Source organism: Canis aureus, chromosome 8, assembly GCF_053574225.1.
Source record: "Canis aureus isolate CA01 chromosome 8, VMU_Caureus_v.1.0, whole genome shotgun sequence".
NCBI lineage: Eukaryota > Metazoa > Chordata > Mammalia > Carnivora > Canidae > Canis > Canis aureus.
This window is the reverse complement of record NC_135618.1, coordinates 42,297,666-42,318,940: the sequence shown is the minus strand read 5'-3', so window position 1 is coordinate 42,318,940 and position 21,275 is coordinate 42,297,666. Positions and strand designations below refer to the sequence as shown.

Genomic DNA, 21,275 nt, shown 5'->3' with positions numbered 1-21,275 from the left:
TAAAACCCCAATAGATTACTCCATTATCATATCAGTGAACATTTATTTTATTCATAAAACTTATTCACATTTCACATACACACATACATATATATCCATGTAATTTTAAATACAGAGTAGTGTACACCTAATACATTTTTAGAAGGTATGATATATGTTCTGGAAGATAGGAAATCTGTACCTAGAAAGGAAATCTGCACCGATGTCAGCGTTTTTGAGAGAGAGGGAGATCGGTCTATTGCTAAAATTATTGTTGTTCAAGTTTTCTGTTACTTGCAGCTGAAATCATTTCTAACAAATGCAGAAGCTCAATAACTGCTAGAATTGAGGCACTGGCAAAAAGGAAACCCTGGATTCCATGGAAACAGAACAGGACAATTTCTCCAAGTGTGTTATTAGGCCATGTTCCCTGGAGTAAGAGTCTAGGATCTTTCTTGATCTATAATATAAGCAGGTTGTCCAGGTGCCATATATGTCTTTTTTTGGTGTCAAAACCAAAGGGATGATCCTCCCTTCATTTGGTTTGGTCTTTCCTGTAATAGTAAATTTCTCAAATGTGGAGTTGGAATACAAGGCATCTTGAAAGAAACCAAAAAACAGGCTCTGTGTTGTCCTGAGAGAAGGCCAAACAGTTCCACTGACCCAGTCCCATGAGAGCTGTTACATAATGACAGGGTTCAGGACCCCCTGCCCCAAAATAGGGTACCTTGGCATACTGAATATTTCCAGCTGGAGGAATCTGAAAAATGGCATGTCAAGAAAGACCCTCAGACCCTCCCCTGAAGCAGGTCATCGAACTCTCCTCCACTCATCAAACCTAGCATAAAAACACTCATGTTAACCATTTCTCCAGGCCTTCATTTCCTTATGAGGGTTCCCATGTCACATAAAACTTGTATTAAATAAATCTGTATGCTTTTCTCTTGTCAAGCTGTCTGTTAAAGGAGTCCCAGTTGAGAACTTAGAAGGGTAGGGCAAAGAGATATCTTTCCTCCCTTATGATACTTAACTTGAGGAATATCCAGTTGAAAATTCTGTGCCTACATTTTTAAAAATCTAGGATTATTATGAGACCTTTGTAAAGGTTTTAACTCTGTGGCGTTTCTATCCAGAGAAAGGAAATAAAATCCTTTAAATAACGTTTTCTGTTTGTTTGTTTTGAAAAGCCCAAAAGGACAGAAATACAAGGTCTTCCCACCATCAATAGAAAGTGTACTGGCCCTTCTGGGTAGAGTCTAATAGGAACCTATACGGACCAACAAGAATCAGGCAAGGGAGCTAGTAAGAAACTGAATGCAGACGCTGATACCTCATGTCTATGGATTCCCTCTGCCCAACTGTAGGAAGAGGAGCTGAAACAGTCTCAGGCTGGAAGTACCTAAGACACCATCTGGTTTGCATCCTGCCTCTAGGCAACAGAATAACTAAGTCGTTCAGTGCCTGTGGCTTGCTCCTCCCTTACAATCTCAATTTCCTAGATAGTTGAGAAGATCTCAGGGAAAAATTGGTTTGAGGGGCACCTGTGTAGCTCAGTCAGTTAAGCATCTGCCTTCAGCTCAGGTCATGATCCCAGTGTCCCGGGTTCAACCTCCATGGGCTCCCTGTTCAGCAGTGAGCCCGCTTCTCCCTCTCTCTCTGCCTGCCACTACCTCCATTCCTGCTCTCTTTTTCTATCAAATGAATAAATAAAATTAAAAAAAAAAAAAAAAAAGAACTAGATTGAGCCTTAGGGCAGGAAGAAGGGGGAGAACTCAGTACAGATAAATGCATCTGACCACACCTGTATGGTCAGAGTTTTCAAAGCTTTAATAATGCCTGGCTTTATCAGCAAATCACTTGCTTTGCCTTCCCCCTCATACCAGAAAGATTACATATACTAGATGAGATGGCATCAGGTTCCACTCAAACTAAGAAAACAGGCCAATTGCTCTACTTTCTGATTTTCTTAAGTTTCTCTTAAGGTAAGCAAGGGTTTCTGTTGATGCAACAGAAGCCCGTGGAGCCCATGGGAACATAATGCACACGCCCAAGTGCTAACTATGGGTGGATAGGTTGTCAATAGCACCAAATGTAGCCCATCTTCATAGGTACTTTGCACTATTTATAAAGATGCTTTTGTATTTTGTAGCAGCTTTGTGCCAACCAAATTCCCGACGAGAAGGGGAATCGCTCAGCCTGTACTTATAATGTAAATGCTAAGGCTTGTCCTATCTCCAGTTTATCCCACTCTGTGAAAGAAGAAATACTTTGTAAGCTGTCTGTACCCCTTCTCAAAAACTATGGAAAAGTTTACAGTTTTATACTACAAACATCTGCAAAATTCCCCTTCAAGGTCATAAGATAAATGGCCAAAAAAATTCAAATGCCTAAAAGGCCCAGGTGGGTCACAAAAAGGAGGAAAGTGTCTAAATTATACCAGCATATAAATGGCCTGTTGATAAACTGACACTAAGCCTTAGTATAGGGGAAACACTATAGGGAATGTTGAGAATAGAACATGCCTCAAACAAAGGAAGCACTTTTGCCAGAGATTCCAATTTTTCAAGAAAAACCAGAAATACAGACTTTTGTTCTGTGAAAAGTTCTGATTCTTTAAAGCAGTGCCAATTAACCTGAATTTAAAAAACTGCAAGCCAAATAAAATATGCCCGCCATGCACAACTGTGTGAATATTTCCCCATGACACAACCAGTGATAGTTGTTGACTGATTTATACCAGACATTTTGTGAGATAAAGGGGGGGAAAACTGTGTCTATAAGGAGTCCCAAATCCCAGGACAGGGACAGAGAAGTGGAGGTAAGCTCCAAAGAAGCAGGGACCCAGTAGATTTCACCTTCTACCAAATGTCAAGTATCTACCAAATGTCAAGTATATGTAGGCAACAAATAACGTTTGTTCAGTAAATAAATAAATGAAGACATCATTTATGTTCACCTCCACCTTAGAAGTAGCACTCTTCTTAACAATCATAATCTTTTCTTTCAAAGCAACAAATATTTATCTTCACACATACAAAAAATTAAGCAAAGCACAGGTATAAAAAAAGAAGAAAGATTTTAAATATTCCATATCTCACCATTTAGAAATATACATTAGTAGAGCAATTAGAAATTTTTAAAAAGTTATTAATTTTATAAAAATGGGATTACTTTGTATTGTTATATAAAATATAAGTCCATATAAAAATCACTATATATTATATTTTATTATAGATTATTTAGTTTCTATGAGTAAAAACTAAAGGAGCTATTACATTTCAGGTAAGTAAACATAAATATACATAATAGATGTTTATATCAATATAATATAAAATTATATGAATAATAAATATATTTATCCCAAGAGAGATTAATGACTATGATATCCCTCTTAAGTTAAGAAAAAAAATTATGAAGTAAACAAAAAATTCAGACTGACTTTTGAAAATTTCATCTCTACCGTCACCTTTCTATAATCTGCACATCAAATGGGAAGGGTCCTATCATCATTCAATGAGGTCACTAAATATGTGAGTATATGGCAATCTACTTCTTATGACAATGTACTGCGTTGGCCCCAGAAGTACACTTTTAGAGAGTAATTTCTCCTTGAACCACCTCTTCATCTTTAACCCTCTCTTAACAATCTCTCCCAAAAACTGGGGGGAAAAAAAACCCATACAAAAAAAAAAAAAAACAAAATCCTTGATTTTCATCATTCTAAGTCACATCTTCCTGTCAAATGGACTGCCTCCTCTCCCTAATCTTGTCATTTAGCTTCTGAATTATGCAGAGATAAATGAGTGCAGCAACCTTTTGGCTGCTAGATAATTTTATCAGCCTCATTTATGGCTTTCTATAGATTGCATTAACTGCCATTTCTTGGGAGATAAAAGGAAAAGTGTGCCTTCTGCAGAATGCTCCACTGAACAGCATGAGCCTTGGAAGCCACTAAGAGCATCTGAGAGCTGAAGGAAGAAGGTGAGGATACTAAATAGTCCATCAGAGGCAGGGTTTGTTTTGATGGGCAACCCAAGCCAGAAGCCTGGCTGGCAGGTGTGTGTGAAGCCATAACTAAAATCTGTCCTGGGAAAACTTCCAAGCAACTCCAAACAGAACTTGAGGCAGGAGCTCTTTACTTTTTTTTTTTTCTATTTCTTTTTTAAAAGCAAACGCACCCACTTAGAAAAAGTAGTTCTCTGATGACATTTCAATTAGATATTTTAAGAATTTTAGGAATTACATGTAATGCATTCAACCAATACTATGTATGCAAACACACACACACACACACACACACACACACACACACACACACATATAAACAAAAGTTCCTGTGCTTAAAAAATTCATGTTGTCCTTGAAGGGAACATCAGGGGAGGGGAGAGAAATTTATATCTATGTAAAATATAAAATGGCAAAGGATTAAATGAATGAGAGTTGCCTACTGAAATCAGTGTCAGCCTAAAAGAAAGGCAGAAGGATAGAGATGGTCACATGAGTGTATGTGTTGGTCAAAACCATCAAAATGCACCCCTCAAACAAGTGCATCCTATGGAATATAAACTACACCTGAAAATGTTGCTTTTTCTTTTTGTCTTTTACCGAAAAAGAGGAGACAGGTGAGATGTGGTGGCTTCCTGCCATTTATGTCCTCATGCACTTGCTTAAGACATCACCACAGGGGAAAACTAAATGATGAGCACAGGGGAAAGGAGGGGAAATTTTGCAACTTCTTGTGAGTCTGTATTTCAAAATCAAAAGTTGAAAAAAGTGTTGTGGCTGAAATTGGGGGAAGGTTTAGTAATGCATGCAGCATAAATATTGAGCATCTAAGACTGCCAGCTCCTGAAACACCAAGTGAAACAGATCATACCTCTGCCCCATGGAGCCTGTGATCTATCGAGGAAAGCAGATGAAGAAAAAGAATGGAAACGAGTAGGTAAATTAATTAATAGTGTATTGTAGCAAGAACAGAGAAAGAAGCAATCAAGCTGAGATGGAGAGAAACTGGGACAGAGAAGAAGGTAATAAGAAAGGACTCTTTGAGGTGATGTTTTATCGGGTTCCTAAAGGATGAGAAAGAACTGGGCTGGCAAAGAGTTAAGGAAAGAGCGCTCCTGGCAGCAGGACGGAGCTTGGCTTGCTCGTGGGACTGAAAGGAAGCCAGCGAAACGGAGTACAGAGAGCCAGGAAGAAGAGGTTGAAGTGACTTAGCAAGGAGTGGTGTGGCAAAGCAGATTTGACCCGTGACTTAAAAGAGAAAATACCAACTTTTTTTCAATTTCTTAATACTTTCAAGTGTCACCTTTAGTTTTCAAAATAAAGAAAACTGGCCACTTCTATTTTCTGTTGTCCAGATTACCCCAGACCATACTCTCAAGACATGTGAGAGAAAGCCTGTGACTCTCAGGTGAATTGGTTATAGGAGCCAAATAATCTGTTTATTCCAAGTACGTTTGCCACATTGTCAGAGACTGGTATGATTTCTCAGACACTACTTCAAAGAGAAGTGCAGACTATGTGTTAATACCCATCCCTGTCTTCTTAAACAAACCGAAACTGGTAGGCAGAAAATAAGCCTAGAAGTAATATAACCAGAGCACACTTTTACACAAAGAAAAAGAAAAAAAGGAGGGAGAAAAGTGCCTATCAACAATGTGTGGTGTCAAAAGAAGCAGTATGATTGAAATATTATGGAAAGCCACTGCCTTTACTGTCAATGCCAAATCGTAACGGTAAACCAAGGGTACCTGGTACTGTTTAATTCAGAGGAACCATAAATCTGGAGCCCGCAAAAACATCTGACAACAGTTAAAGATGTTTTGTAAATGTGCATACATATTTATAAACATAGCAGCAGAAGCAGACGAATGGAATAAGTGTGCTTCCCCTAAAGTCATCTGAAAGTCAAAAAATGCCATTAATTACTTTGTCACGACAACCTTGTTCAATTTCATCTCAGGTGACTTATCAGCTTTGATACAGAACCGAAATTTTAATACCAAATTGCAACCAGCTACAGAGGCAGCATACCTTAAAACACAGAGCTTCCCTTTCTTCTAGGCAACATTAAGCTAATCTGCCCTGACAGAAGAGGACTCTTCGGAACTAGCTAGCAAGTCTCCCAAATATGAAGCAGTAACCCAAATGTCAATTACTTTTCCAGTGGTAGACAAATTGCTAGCACACTAATGCAATTTAAGCCCAATAATTAGATAACAGGACTACAGAGAGGGCCTGGTGACAGAGCTTCTGAGATAATAGAATCTAGTGTCCTACTTCTTAAATATTAACATCATTCTGTCTCAGTCAATCGGTTTATGGTAATTTAAAAAAGGGCAAAGCAAATTCCTTTTATTGCTAATAATATTGTGCTACTGCAGAGTTAGCTTTGAAGGTTAACAATCTATGGGGTCAAAACTTAATCATGTGTTATCGTGCATTTATGCATTTTCTTTCATCTCTTTCTTTTGGAATGCCCTCTTTGTGGAAGGTTAAGGGTTTATGAGAAACACACGTGTGAGCATCAACACCCCCACATGCACACAATGTACTGACAATAGACATCCATTGTTAAATGAGGCCATCCAACTCAATTAACAACAATATAAAGAAATCAATCCATTAATATTGCATACATTCTAAAATGTCTCAACTTCATCATCTTTTCTTCCCCCCATCAATGGCTCATATTTTAAGGACATTGTAGACATGCCCAACAAATTAGTCTCTAATGTCATATGTTCCCCCCGTCACTGTAATACACATAATTTTATGCTGATATTCAAATACCTCCAAAGAATATTAGTTTCAACTTCAGTAAAATAGGGATTTGGTCTGTTTTGGGTGGTTGGATAGACTTTGTTATTTTTATTTATAGATTTTTTTTTCAAGTGCCTAATGGGTGCTAAAGCTTCTAGGACCTTCTAGAATGAACTAGAACAAATGTGAATTCCCCAAGACATTTGCTCCCCAATGTTTTCAGTAATATATCTGAATGGGTAGTCAGAAGGGCCAACACTGACTTGGTTACACACTGACGTATAAAAATGACTTACTCTAAAAACAAATTTTGAGTAATGCATCCCCATTTTCTTAACTGTATCATGGGAGGAATTAAAGCTTTAAAAACTTTCTTTGAAAAAAAAACTTTCTTTGAACAGAATTTGGTATAAAATGAGAAAACAAGTAACTAGATGAAAAAATAAAATCATACATATTAATTTTGTTGGTGGCCTGTCGGCCATTCATGACAATAAAAGAAATAAAGTTGACACCACACTGGAGTTGACTTTTCTATGTATATGTGTTCATGAGTCAGGTACAGGCCAGTAACACAACACGTAAAAGAAACTGACCCAATAGGAATTCTGCAGACATTTACTTAAGAAAGCCCTAGAGTTACATCCTGACATATTTGTGAAACAGCCTTTCTCTTAACATTTTTGAATAAAGTCCTTTTTTCTAACTCAGTATCCTCCTTTATAATGCATGGAGGATGGACTGAATAACCTCAAAATTCCTTTGAGGCTGACACAAAGATCACAGGTCCCCATCGATGACAACAAATATTTGAATCACAAGGCAGTTCTCTCTGAGTGACCCAACATTCCTGGACAATTTTTTGCTTGTTGGAATAAAATGATCTCAACGATACATGAGATAAGAGATCCTCCTATAAAAGTTAGGTTGTGAGCAAATATGTAAAGGGAAAATATCCAATGAAATCAAACATATCCTTTGTTAGGAGGGGAACACCTTGCAAACAATTTAATGACCTGATGCAGACATGTTTTTCCTCCCAACTCAGGACATATTATTTATTTACTCAGTTGAGTATAAGACATAGTGGTTAGCTTGCATGTGAGGTCATGGAGAATCATCTGTATTCTTGGTCACATGCAATACTCTGAGATACAGTGGGAACAGAGTAACTGAAAGGACCCCAATATTTACCAACCATATCATGCTCACTCTGAGGCATAGTCAATTTTACCACCATGCTGGTTTTGAAAATGCAAATGCATCCCAATCAATAGATAAAGCAGGGAACAATTTGAAGATGATGTGGATTTCATACTTACTTATGTTTGATTTCATCAAACACTAGGTTAACGCAGAAAACTCCACCCAGTTGAAAATGAGCTGCACAGAAATACTCAGTAAGACACACAAACATGTACCTCAAACATATACCTGCCAACCCAGTTCACAATATGTGTTATGAGTCAGGCTCACTCACATCTGGTGCTACACTTTCCATCCAGTTTCAGACACCTTTCCCTTTCTATCATTTCTCAATAATTAATCAAAAGCTGCAACCTTCCCAGTGCCCACTTTCACAAGAAAATTTCTCATCTTCTTCAAGTTAAAGTACTGGTTTACTATAGGACTTGTGCATTTTAATCATCTAACACATGTGAAACTGTGCTACTGTTTTATTTTCTTTAAAATTCACTGATTTAAACTGAGTGGCTGGGGGCATCTTGGTGGCTCATTGGTTGAGCGTCTGCCTTTGGCTCAGGTCATGATCCTCAGGATCCTGGATAGAGTCCCACATCAGGCTCCCTGCCAGAAGCCTGCTTCTCTCTCTCTGTCTGTGTCTCTGCCTCTCTCTCCGTGTCTCTCATGAATAAATAAATGAAATCTTTAAAAAAAGATAGATAGATAGATAGATAGATAGATAGATAGATAGAAAGAAAGAGAGTGCTGAAAAATTAGAGAGGAAGACAAACCATGAGAGACTTCTGAGAAACAAAGGATAGCAGAAGGGGAGGTAGGTGGGAGGATAGGGTAACTGGGTGACAGGCATTAAGGAGGGCAAATGATGAGAGGCACACTGGGTGTTATATGTTGGCAAATTGAACTTAAATACAATTTAAAAATAAATTTAAAAGGTTAAAAAAATGATTTATTGATTTATTTGACAGAGCGTGCGCAAGTGTGGAAGGGGTGCAAAGGGAGAGAGAAAGAACCTCAAGTGGACTCTGCACCAAGCATGGAACCCAACGCAAGGGTCAATCGCATAACCCTGAGATCATGAACTGCGCTGAAATCAAGAGTCGAATGCTTAACCAACTGGGCCACCCAGGCACCTCTGTGCTACTATTTTAATAAAGTTCCTGTTGTTGTTTTTAATGTGTCACTGATGAAATGGCTTGTGATCTTGTTTTCCCCATAAGTCCTGTGGTTTTTATTGCACTACTTTGCACAGAGTGGTGATTTTTAGGAACACAGAGGACATGTTTGTTTTTTGTTTTTTTTTTAAGATTTTATTTATTTATTCATGAGAGACACAGAAAGAGAGAGAGGCAGAGACACAGGCAGAGGGAGAAGCAGGCTCCATGCAGGGAGCCCGACGCAGGACTGGATCCAGGTCTCCAGGATCATGCCCTGGGTCGAAGGCAGGTGCTAAACCGCTGAGCCACCCAGGGATCCCACACAGAGGACATATTATAGCAAAACTGATGGTACTTGCTCTTGCTAAGAGAAAAAGGCAGGTGGAGTCACAATATCACTTGATTTTCCTCTCTCTCTCTCTCTCTCTCTCTCTCTCTTTCTCTCTCCTATCAGTTAACTCTACTACATTTAAGATTCTTAAAATTGTACTCTCTGGGGGCATACAATGAAAAAGGTTGAGCAAAGGAATGCAAAAAGACCATCCAACTGCTTGACATTAGGGAGGATTCTAACTATTTTAGAGGCAGTAGTTCTAATATAAATACACTGTATTCATCTTTCTAGAACTATTAGGTAGGCTCATGCTCTTTTAATGTCTTTCAAAATCAAGGTGTTCCCTGAGATAACAGAAACAATTTGGCTTCCCTTCAAATGGTGTCCTCCCAGAAGCTCATTGCCAGCACCCTCTGAACATCTTCATTTGTATTTTGTAAATGGTGCCATCTCTGAACCTGGCCATTTCTGATGACCCATGCTGTTTGTACAAGGTCAAAAACCCTGGATGGTTGAGTGTTGGAGAACATTCCAGCTATAGTTTATGGCTGTGCTCAAGAGTGTTTGTACAGCCCAGGACATAACTTATGTGTTTTTGTTCTAGCCTTGATAACCTTCTGATAGGTAGCTGTGGTTAAGTGTGTTGGCAGAGCAGTGTATAAATTCATCGCGTTAGCAAGCGTCCCACACAGGAAACAAAATGTACAGTGAGCTCTCAAGTCTCTATTGACATATGGTTTTACTTCTTTGCTAGTATTCACAGATTAAACACATTCACCCCACATCCCTCCCCTGAAAAGTTTGAAATGCACAGTGCCATGTGAATATGTAGACAACTTAAATGATGTGCATCAGGTGAGCATTATTTAGTTAATTCAAATCCATTATATTATTACAGAGATTAAAGACCTTTTAGTCCAACGTGCTAGAAAAGCAATAAATCTGAATTAGATCTACCATTTTAGTCACTCAGGATTAGACCTTTTGGTGATGTGATCCATTAACGTGCTTTAAATCTATTGATTCATCCTAGAAAGACACAATTTAAACTCAGAAGTCACAAAATGAACTTTCCATTAAGTTTGGGAGACTATGGTCACAGCTCATTTGACTTTTATGAACTAGAAAATGTGATGTAGACCACAATGGCATTCTATTAGGGGAAATCATGCATTTAACCATGTAGCAAAATACTGTAGTCAATTATGTGAACACACACCTATTTTACACATGGCTGCTTCTCTGACTTTAAATTATTAAGGATGTGCATTTAGCTTGTTTTAAGGAGTATTTATTCCCAAGTAAGAGATCCGTGATAAAACTTTGTTCAAAAAGTAAATGAATATTTTTCATTTATATTAATTTTTTTCAGTAAGAAACTGGAATTGAGCATAGAAACTTTTGCTGTGTTTATATCTTTGCCTCAGAAGAGAAAACACGTGACCTATTTGCTTTTTATAAATGAAAAATATATATATTCTATCAGGGAAGGAAGAAAAAACTCAATCAGAAGCAGGTTTTGAGATTCATCTCTCAGCCTGGAAAACATAATGATAATGTAAAAAGGAGGTGACAATAGGGAGGAAAAAAACTATTTAGATAAGGTTTAGTTTCTCTTTTCTAGAGTTCATCTTGATGGTGTACTCTATAAACATCATTTTCTCTCAATATAATTTTGTTTATATTAGTATTAAACTTAAGCCAGACTATATTAATACCAGACTCATTATTATTCTAGATTTCAGCATGGGTACACTTTAGTTCCAAATATAATTCAGCCCAATTCTTCACTGAATTCATCAGTACCAACTTTTAACTGCTAAACTTTCCCTCCAAGTTCCTAATCATAAAACTCTGACTACCCAAAAGCCCAAAATGTCTGATATTATCTAATCCAAATCCTTCATTTTCAGAAGATGAATTAAGTCCTGCAGTGGTTAATGGACATGCTCAAGGTCACACGGCTCCGCAAAGACAATCCACTCCAAAAGCATTCTCTGTCCACTAGGTCAAACTCTTTAAAAAAAGAGTCCCCCCCCAAAAAAAAAAGAGTTTCCCCTTTTGTTTTAAAATAAGATCTCCCTTGGGGCACCTGGGTGGCTCAGTGGTTGAGCGTCTACCTTTGGCTCAGGTCATGATCCTGGGGTCCTGGGATCAAGTCCTGCATCAAGCTCCCCACGGGGAGCCTGCTTCTCCCTCTGCCTATGTCTCTGTCTCTGTGTGTCACTCATGAATAAATGAATAAAATCTAAAAAAATAAAGTAATAAGAACTCCCTTAAAATTCATTCATAAAGGCATAGACAAAACATGTAATATCTTGAATATGTTTGAAAGTTGTTCCAATCTATGTTTTCTTCCCTTAAATCTATCTTGTCATCAGTTCTTGCTGATTTTTGCTTCTTTTTATATACTCAAGTTATTTTTTTTCCCTTCTGCAAAGTCACAATCTTGTCTTGGTTTTCACCTCTGAATGTCTGTCTAAAGCACAATGAAAATCAGTGCTGTAACATCTACTCTGAAGATTCTCCTGCATCAACCAAAAAGGTTGATAACTACTTCTCTATTGCTACTGTCCGATTTAATCTTTGCAGGAAATAGGGAGGCTGGGTCAAGTTCAAGAAATAATAGAGAAGTTAATTGATAAGACTTGGTCATGAACTGTGCTCAGGTGGAGCAGAGATGATAAAGAGTAATTCGGTGCTGGCTTGCAGATCTACAAAATGGGTAGGTGAATGTATGTGTGATTTGGCAAGATGGAGGAGCCAGCACAGATTGGAGTAGGTAGGCAAGGGGATGGGTGTTGATTTCAGTTTCAGATATAATGAATGAAAGGGGTCCATGAGTTATTCATGGCCGGTGGACAACTGGAGATGTGTATGAAGAAATATGAGTCTCAAGCTCAGAAGATACATTTGGAGTTAGAAATGATATTTTGAGCTTTGCACAGTGGCAGTATCATAGCCAAAGAGGTTTATCCGAGGCACAATTATTGCTAATAGAAATGATATTTTGGGGGGAAAAAGGAAATATTTTAGGAAGCCATCAAGATATACTTGGGGCATTAAAAACATAGATTGAAGGGTGCCTGAGTGGCTCATCAGTTAAGCATCTGATTCTTGATTGCAGCTCAGGTCATGATCTCAGGATTGTGAGATCAAGCCCAGCATCAGACTCCATGCTGAGCAGTGGCACCTACTTAAGATCCTCTCTCATCCTCTGCCTCAGCCCTTCCCACTCTCTCTGTCTCTCCCTCTCTTAAAAAAAAAAAAAAAGATAATAATAATAAGCAAACAAAAAATAAACAAAAACAAAAAAACATAAATTGAAAGACATACTTAGAGAGAGAGTAGAGTAAAAATATTAAAAAGTGAGATCATGAGTAGTGTCCACATATTTTAACATGTATGCATATAACAACTATTTCAGAATCTCCCAATATAAAGGTCTATATTTGTCTTTAAATCACTGGGCAGGTATATATTTTTAACTAACCTATTTTAACTTACAGCTGGGGAGAGTAAATATATTTTTTCTCCTTTACTCTACTCCAGTATATACAGTGCTGAAGAAAGCACATGGTAGATGCTTTAAAAAATGTTGTTGGACAGTGTTAAACATCATTTCAGCTTTCAGAATCCAGTGTAGGTGGTAAACAGAGATGACCTCAATGCAGAAAATGCAATAAAAGACAGGACGGGGTTGGAAATCAATGTCTCCATTTGTAAAGAGAGAGAAAAAAAAGGATGAACCAGACATTATTAGCATGATATATAAGCACTGCATAGTCCCATTTATATCACTTGTATTAAGGATAAATTGCCTGAATAAATTCTATTATTCTAAGAAATAGCACAAATAACAAGCTGACAGCATCAGGAAAAAAATGAAAATAATAATGTTGATATTGCTAGAATTGTATGTTATTTCTCTATTTCCAGTTTCATAGATCTAGTTAGGCAATAATTCAAATCTGAGGGTAGGTTTAGTTTTTAAAGTCACATTCATGGATCCAAAATGAAATCTTTCAGAATAGAAAGCTAATTATTTGTTATTAATAACAGCCTGGACTTATTGCATTCTGTGTTCCATGCTACATGCTAAATGCTTTCCATAAATTATTTAACACACACACAAAAAAAACCTGAAAGATAGGTATCATCATGCTGATTTTATAGGTTATGGAATCAAGGCCACATTAGGTCATTTACTCAAAATAACACAGCTAGTAACTTAGAAGAGGCAAAAATCTAACATTTGGCTTCCTCTAGTACAGTGGTAGTGAAGTATGAGCTTTGGAATCCAGGGTGCAAATTCCTGATCTTTTCCTTACACAGCTATGTTACCTTACATGGCTTAGTCAATTCTTCTGAGAGTCAGTTTCCTCATCTGAAGAAGGGCACAATAATGCCTACTTCACAGAGCTGTTTGGAGTATTAAGTGAGAATGTATGCAAAGCATTTGGTACAGTGCCAGGGCCAAATAAGTTCTCAACAAATGGTAGCTAGCGACTAAGAGAAAAAAGATGGGACAGTTGAGAGAGGTCAGAACCTTGGACAGCAACTTCACTTAGGTAAGCACAAGGAGGAGGCATTGAAAAGGCAAAACAAAACAAACAAACAAAAGCCCACCTAGGCAAAGAAGTGGGAATCCCCTCCAGCGAATGAATGGAGGACAGAGCTTTGGGAAGAAAGAAATAATTAGCAATGTCACACCAGATAGGATAAAAAAGAAAACATTTCAAATTGCTCAAAGGAATGGGTGGTTTTAGTGTTAAGAGTCAGTAACTCCCAGTTAGTGGCTGGTTAAAGGCTGAATCCAATTCAAAATGTTTTAACACTTCCTATGTTAAAGTCACTGCTCAATGTTTCACCTGCCTTAACTTGTTCCTGTTCTTCCTCTTCCTCCTCCTTTTTCTTCTTTTGAGGTAGTCCCTGCTTACTATTCTTGCTTTTCAAATGATAAGACTGAGGTTCTCTGGATGAAGTGACTTGCTCTAGGTCACTAAACTAGTAAATAGTGATATCTGTCTTCCTTCCTGATCTTATGTAGCCCCTCTTCCTAGGGTCCATTTCTTATTACCCTTCCGATCTTTTTTTAAGAGTATGAACATGGGTCTGTGTCAAAATTCTTAACTCTTAGGAACAGATCATCTGATTGGCCAACCTCATTCATGTCTTCCTCAGTCAAATCAGCTGTTGCCAACGAGGGGATCTTCAACCTATTGAGAGACCTGCTGAAGCCACAATTAAACAGCATCCAGGGAGTTGAGGAAGAGGAATGGGATGATGCCATTTAGATGACAACCATAAAGTGGGGCATGGTTAATATATTCTACCATAATATACTTCCTGTGATGCAGTGCTATGTGCCACCCCTAAATTCTCAAGTGTGACTCATAGTCCAATGATGAGTTTTTCTAAGAAGAGGTAAGATGGGGGGGTGGACAGACTGCTTCACCAACAGGACTCATTAGCATTGAAATCATTAAATCCATTAGAGAATATTAAAGATGAATGTTAAGAAGGTAAATAAAAAAATGGCTTTGATTATACATTTCCTCATTGAACAAATATAAACATTCCAAATATTTTACACCATCAGATAAATGGAATGTTTCCTAGATACCAGTTTCAATGCACCATGTTAAGACCTTTAATTCAATTTGAGCAGGAAATATTGTTTAAAGATTGCTGGTCTCTTATGAGATATTAGCCTTAGTCCTGCATCTTATGAGATGGAATCCAATGAAAATATTTTCTATTAGCAATGCTCACTCAAAGATTTTAATCCATCAGCCTCTGTGCTAAACAATTCCTATGTATAATCTAAGTTAATCACTCCAACAACCTTATGAGAAAGGCATTATTATCATTCCTGATTTATATATTACAAAACAGAGGCAGAGAGTCTACAGAACATATCCCCAGTTACATGATAGAGTTAGTACATGACACAGTCAAGATATGAATTTGGTTCTCCATCACTATGTCTCTGTGATTTGGGTACCAGAGAATTTCTATTATCAAATATAAGAAAGGGTTTAATAACAGTCCTCATTAAACATACCAGTTAAGGGATAGGTAAAAGTATGTGTGAGTATGTATGTGTGTATGAGAGAGAGAGAGAGAGAGGTAGAGAGAGAAGGAAAGACAGAGACAAAAGGAGAGAGAAGAAAGAAATGAGAGAGGAGGAAGAACTGAAATAAAGACAAGAGAGATGAAACTAGAACTAAGAATGATATCACTCATCTTACTGGCTGTTACTCCAGAGGATAAAACGCCAAGCCCATCTCCAGCCCACCATAATTTTGATAAGTACACACCATTCCATAGTTAACAGAGTAGAATGTTTTCCCAACATCCAAAGGTTGGTCCTGAGAAGTGTTCTGGGAAAATCTCATTGTCTCATTGTATTACTAGAAAGGACATCTTCTAATCTAAACTGCAGTGGAGAAGGAAACACAGAGGCTGAGTGATTGCTATGGGGGAGGGAATAGGATGCAATATGGAATTCTTCTGGGCTAAAAAACAAGCTCAGAAGTCATCTAAATGGCATCATCCCATGCCTCTTCCTCAACTCTTTGGATGCTGTTTAATGCCATTTTGTCTCAAAAATCATTTACAGAATTCCAAGTCTGAGACTAATTCCTTTGTTATTATGTCAGCTTAGTGGTGGCTTAATTACAAAAGATGATTCTTCTCTCCTCAAATCACGATCTTTCTGTTAGGAGGTTATATTGATCTAGTGGAAAATTCTCAGAACCAGGAGTCAAGATATCTGCATTCCAGGAAAAGCTCTGTCATGAATTTCCATAAGAATCTTAGTTAATCATGAAAACTATCTGGCAGGAGTTTCCACTTTGTTAAACAAAAACATCTTTTAAAACTCTAAAGCACTGTAAAAGGCATCAGAAATTGCATTTTGAACCATGTAAAATAGTACAGATGATTCTGGTTCTCTTACCCATATTTCTAGCAACTACATATTTTTCTATACAATATTAGCTTTTTTCCCCCTATCCAATAAAGTATGCATTATATGGTACATTCATGACTTTAAAAATATATGGCAATCATAAAGTGGGGCATGGTTAATATCTTCTACCATAATATACTTCCTGTGATGCAGTGTTATGTGCCACCCCTAAATTCTCAAGAGTGACTCACAGTCCAAATCTGGCCTCACTTGCCATTGAAAGTAAATGCCATCTCTTCCCCTCCTCCAGTAACAATTTCCACTGCAATAGAAAACTCGAAACAGTAGGTTATCATAATTACAGGCACCATGGTAGCAAGAGGACAACATTAACAGCCAATTAGCAAGATATTTTCAGGTAAGGCTCCACTTGAAAATCCTGCCCTAGCCTGATATCCAAGCTCACCAATGGAGGTGACTCCAGTTTAACTCATGCTTGTATCAGATGAGAAAACACAGGCACATTATTCAATCCAACCAAGCTGTCTGTTTAAAAGATGCTTCAGGACTGATTAATGACAGAAAGCAAAGAGGAACTGCTTAGACCTTGGCTGTCAAGGTCAAATGCACAAGCAGACAGAACTAGGAAAGCCAGAGATATTGCCTGATCTGGATTTAGGCTGCTGGCCTCAAGTTTTGGCTGGAGCCACTAGTGTGTTGTCATTCCCTCTGGCTTCTAGTCATACCACACACAAGATGGAGAGGCATATGGCGCCTTCTCCCGACTCAGTGTACATGTGGGCTCTAATTTAAGCTTTAAACCTTTTAGAATCCTTGCCAGCAAGATAAAATATATAAGCCATGATATTCTGAGCACCATATTTTGTACAATATGCCTTATGGCACATGGTTGAATAATTTTGAGGGTAGGACCAACAGCAACTAAGTCAAGGCATATCTTTGGTAGGGGAACTTGACAGGCATGTGTGTCCCCCAAAAGGAAAGCAAAATGTCAGATTAATGTTGTTAATAATAATAATAATAATAATAATAAAGCCACCACTGGGTGGCTCAGCAGTTGAGTGTCTGCCTTTGGCTCAGGGCGTGATCCTGGAGTCCCGGGATTGAGTCCTACATCAGGCTTCCTGCATGGAGCCTGCTTCTCCCTCTGCCTATGTCTCTGCCTCTCTCTCTGTGTCTCTCATGAATAAATAAATAAAATCTTTAAAAATAATAATAATAGGGCACCCCCTGTGGCGCAGCAGTTTAGCGCCGCCTGCAGCCCGGGGTGTGATCCTGGAGACCCAGGATCGAGTCCCACATCGGGCTTCCTGCATGGAGTCTGCTTCTCCCTCTGCCTGTGTCTCTGCCTCTCTCTTTGCTCTGAATGAATAAATAAATAAATCTTTAAAAAAATAATAATAATAATAATACCACCACCGACCACTCATCGAGTGCTTATATGTTACTGGCACAGTGCTGACAGCTTTACATAGATTTTTCTCATCTAAATTTCATAGCAACCCTATGGGGTAGGTCCTTTTATTATCCTAAATTTTTGAAAGAAGCAACAAAGGCTCAAAAAATTAAAGCATTTGTTCCAGGTCTTGTGGTCAGGTGCACAGAGCCAGGATTCAAACACAAGCACCAGGTCTCCAGGGCCTGCAAACCTAATGCTACAGTAAACGCTTGATCCCATAAACTGTGTAGTATCTACAATGCAAGTGTTATATGGTTACAATATATACACTGAATAGTAGTGCTCTTCAGTGTTCATTCGGGTAATAGCTTTGTGAACTCAAGGCCACAAAACTGAGACATTGAAGCAAAGTTGATTCATTCAAATGACTGTCCTTTGTGCATTCATTTACTCAAACACTTATTCAACATTTACAGAATTTGAAGAACAGGAGTATTCATCCAGGACTTTAAAAACACATATTTTGGGCCTGGGGTATAAAAAAATACCAGATCCATGCACTAGACTTGCTGTTATGGTTTTCACTTCCTCCTTTGAGATTGAGCAAAAAAATAATAAAAGTATACACATACACACATACGCATATAGCAACTCACAAAATATTTCCCTCTTTCATTTCACAGGAAAAAAAAGGAGTGTGGTATATTATCAGTTTACTGGTGGAATGTATGAACTCTAGGAGTGAGATTTTCTTTAAAACAACTAGAGAGACAAAATCCTGGGGAACAGGGAAATGGAGCCTCCAATAAATGCAACACACAGGGGTGCCTGGCTCAGTTGGTAGAGCATGTGACTCTTGATTTCAGGGTTGTGAGTTAGAGCCGCACGTTGGGTGTAGAGATTACTTTTGTAAAATTAGAAAAGTTTCAAAAAAAAATTGCAACACACCATCCTCTGTGGCCCACGTCTATTGGTACCAGGTCATGGCTTACAATGTTCCCAACAACTGGAGCAGGGAGGACAACCCCATATCTATGCTTTTAAGGGCTCTGATACCTAGGCCACCTCCCAAGCCTTCAGCAAGCTCAGTGGGTGCAGGTAGATTGATGGCCCCAGAGTCCTGGGTATAAGGTCAGAAGAACCACCAGAACCACCACACGCCTTTCTGTTTGCTTTATCCCTCTCCCTTGGGGTCTAAGCACACCCTTCTGCTGGTGAGGAGAGCTCGGTTAGTTTAGAAGTGGTTGAGTGAATTGACTGTGTCAATTATAGTTTCCCTGTGGGCAATTCTAAAATAAACGATGGAGGGAGAGCAGAGAACACTCAGCTAAGGCAAGGATTCCTCCAAGTGTGGTCTGGCCACAGGGGCATCAGAACACAGTGAGGAAATGATTATTAAACGCTCAAGTTCCTGAGCCCCACATAGACTCTTGGGCCAGAACAAAGTAATGTGGGGGCCTGAGCACATGCATTTGAGCACATGCAAAAAGTGGTTTGTTTGCACATGAACATATGAGCATACCTAGCTAATGGGTGAGCATAATGCTTCTGAAAAAGCTAAGTCACAATTACTCTAAGCAACCAAAGACTTCTCTGTAACTGATGGAGTGGGCAACACTGCATGAACAACTGAGAAGTTTATTTTGAGTTGGCAGGATTAGACACTTGTGAACAAGCACATGAGATACTTTTCAATGCATGGTTTCCTGATGCAGATGAGAAAGCCCCATTTTGAGTCTCTTTGTAGGCACTGTGTATCCACCTGTGCTAACAGCTTCATCCCGAACACTTGTTATATTTGGTTTTATAACATTTGCTATGAAAGCATTCATTATAATATCCATCTGACAGCTGCTGGTAAACAAAACAATTGCATGACAACAGATGGGAAATGGAACCATTCGTTGGTGCAGAGTGTCACAGGTAGTTTTCAGAGGTCATCGAAAACCACACAGAACATGGAAGACTCTTAGTATGTGCGCCAAGGTCCATGGTGGGTTAGATAAATAAACGTGTTGAAATGTTTCAGGATTGACTAGCTTGGTTTTACATTGTGCTTGGGGTCTCATGTGGTTTGGGTTCACCAAATTTCCTATCAATCTCTTTTATTCCAGATCCCTTAGGAAAAGAAAATCAAATTGCTCTCTTGGCCCAAATAATATTTTGGCAATATGAAATGTATATATTTGGCAAAAAAAAAAAAAAAAGTGAACTGTTATGTGCTTCAAGTCTCCGTATTAGGAAAGTCTACATTTTGATTTGCATTTAAAGATAAGAACAATGAAGGCACACTATAATATATCCCTTATATATACTTTTCCTCTACTTCATGTAGGGTAGTCTCATTACTCCCAAGATTTCTTTGTTTCTTTTTTTAGTTTTTAATTTAGTTACTAAAGTTGATAGCACTCTGGTAGCTGGGAAACAAGGAGTTAGCAGAACATATAAGCAGGGACGAAATATATTGATCTTTATTTTGTTTTCCTCACAGCTGAAGGTTTTTGGGATCATACACTTCTATTCTTTGTCTGAAATAAACAATAACATCAGGGAAAGAATTGCCAGCCAGGTTTATAAAGACCGTATTTTGTGTTTAGCCATCTTTTTTTGTTAAAACAAAATCAATAGTGGCAGATACATTTCTCCTCAAACCTTTAATTGTTTCTTGGTCTTAGGGAGGAAAAACTTTTTTTCTCATGGTAGAAAATTAGACAAATAGAGAGAAGCATAAAAAATAAATCGCCCACCATCTGCATTCTTGAGATAACCACTGTTAATGTTTTGGTGTATTTCATTCCAGATGTGTGTTTCCGAGTATGTGTGAGATACAAGTATATACACACACACACACACACACACACACGTGTGTGTGTGTGTGTGTGTGTGTATTATAAGCACATATGTGTTAGAAGATTTTTTATGGCATAATGAGAATAGTTCAAATTCAACACACACACACACACACACACACACACACACACAGCCCTAAATATTAGTAACATTTAAGAAGTACCAGATTCTAGGAGGGAAGCTGACTTCCATATGCCAAACAGTTTAACATCTAGACTTCTCCTTCCCATGCCCCTTCTACTGTTGCCCACTTGCCTTTGCCATCATACCCACAGCAGTCACTGAGCAGGGTATACTTTACTTCCTAAGTAGGAATTAAACCCACATATTCTCTCAGTTCCCACTGGCATCACCTGTGCCCTGATCTCTAGCCTGGATTCACAGAAACATCTCCTAACTGGTACACTTAGTTCCCATTTGGTCTCCTCCAATCTGTTTTCCACAATGCAGCAGAGGGATCTTACAGTGCATGTGGGATCAAGTTATCCCTCTGTTGACAGTTATTCCCAAGATTCCCACCATTTAGATGGTGGAGGAGATACTGGGCAGTGTGACTGGTGTCTTTACTTTCTCTGCCTCCACCTCTTTCATACCCATAAGTGCTCTTGTCCAGCATCTCTCCTTGCTCTGGGCCTCTGCTCAAGCCAGCACCTT

The 21,275-nt window shown here is 38.4% G+C and overlaps 1 protein-coding gene and 1 pseudogene across 16 annotated transcripts in view; one reads left to right on the top strand and one right to left on the bottom strand.

Annotated features, from left to right (window-relative positions):
* Window positions 1-21,275, bottom strand: part of RBFOX1 (RNA binding fox-1 homolog 1) — a 2,042,337-nt gene that overhangs the window by 1,264,645 nt on the left and 756,417 nt on the right. The gene's annotated exons all lie outside the window — the stretch shown is intronic.
* Window positions 12,372-12,439, top strand: LOC144319867 (U4 spliceosomal RNA; annotated as a pseudogene).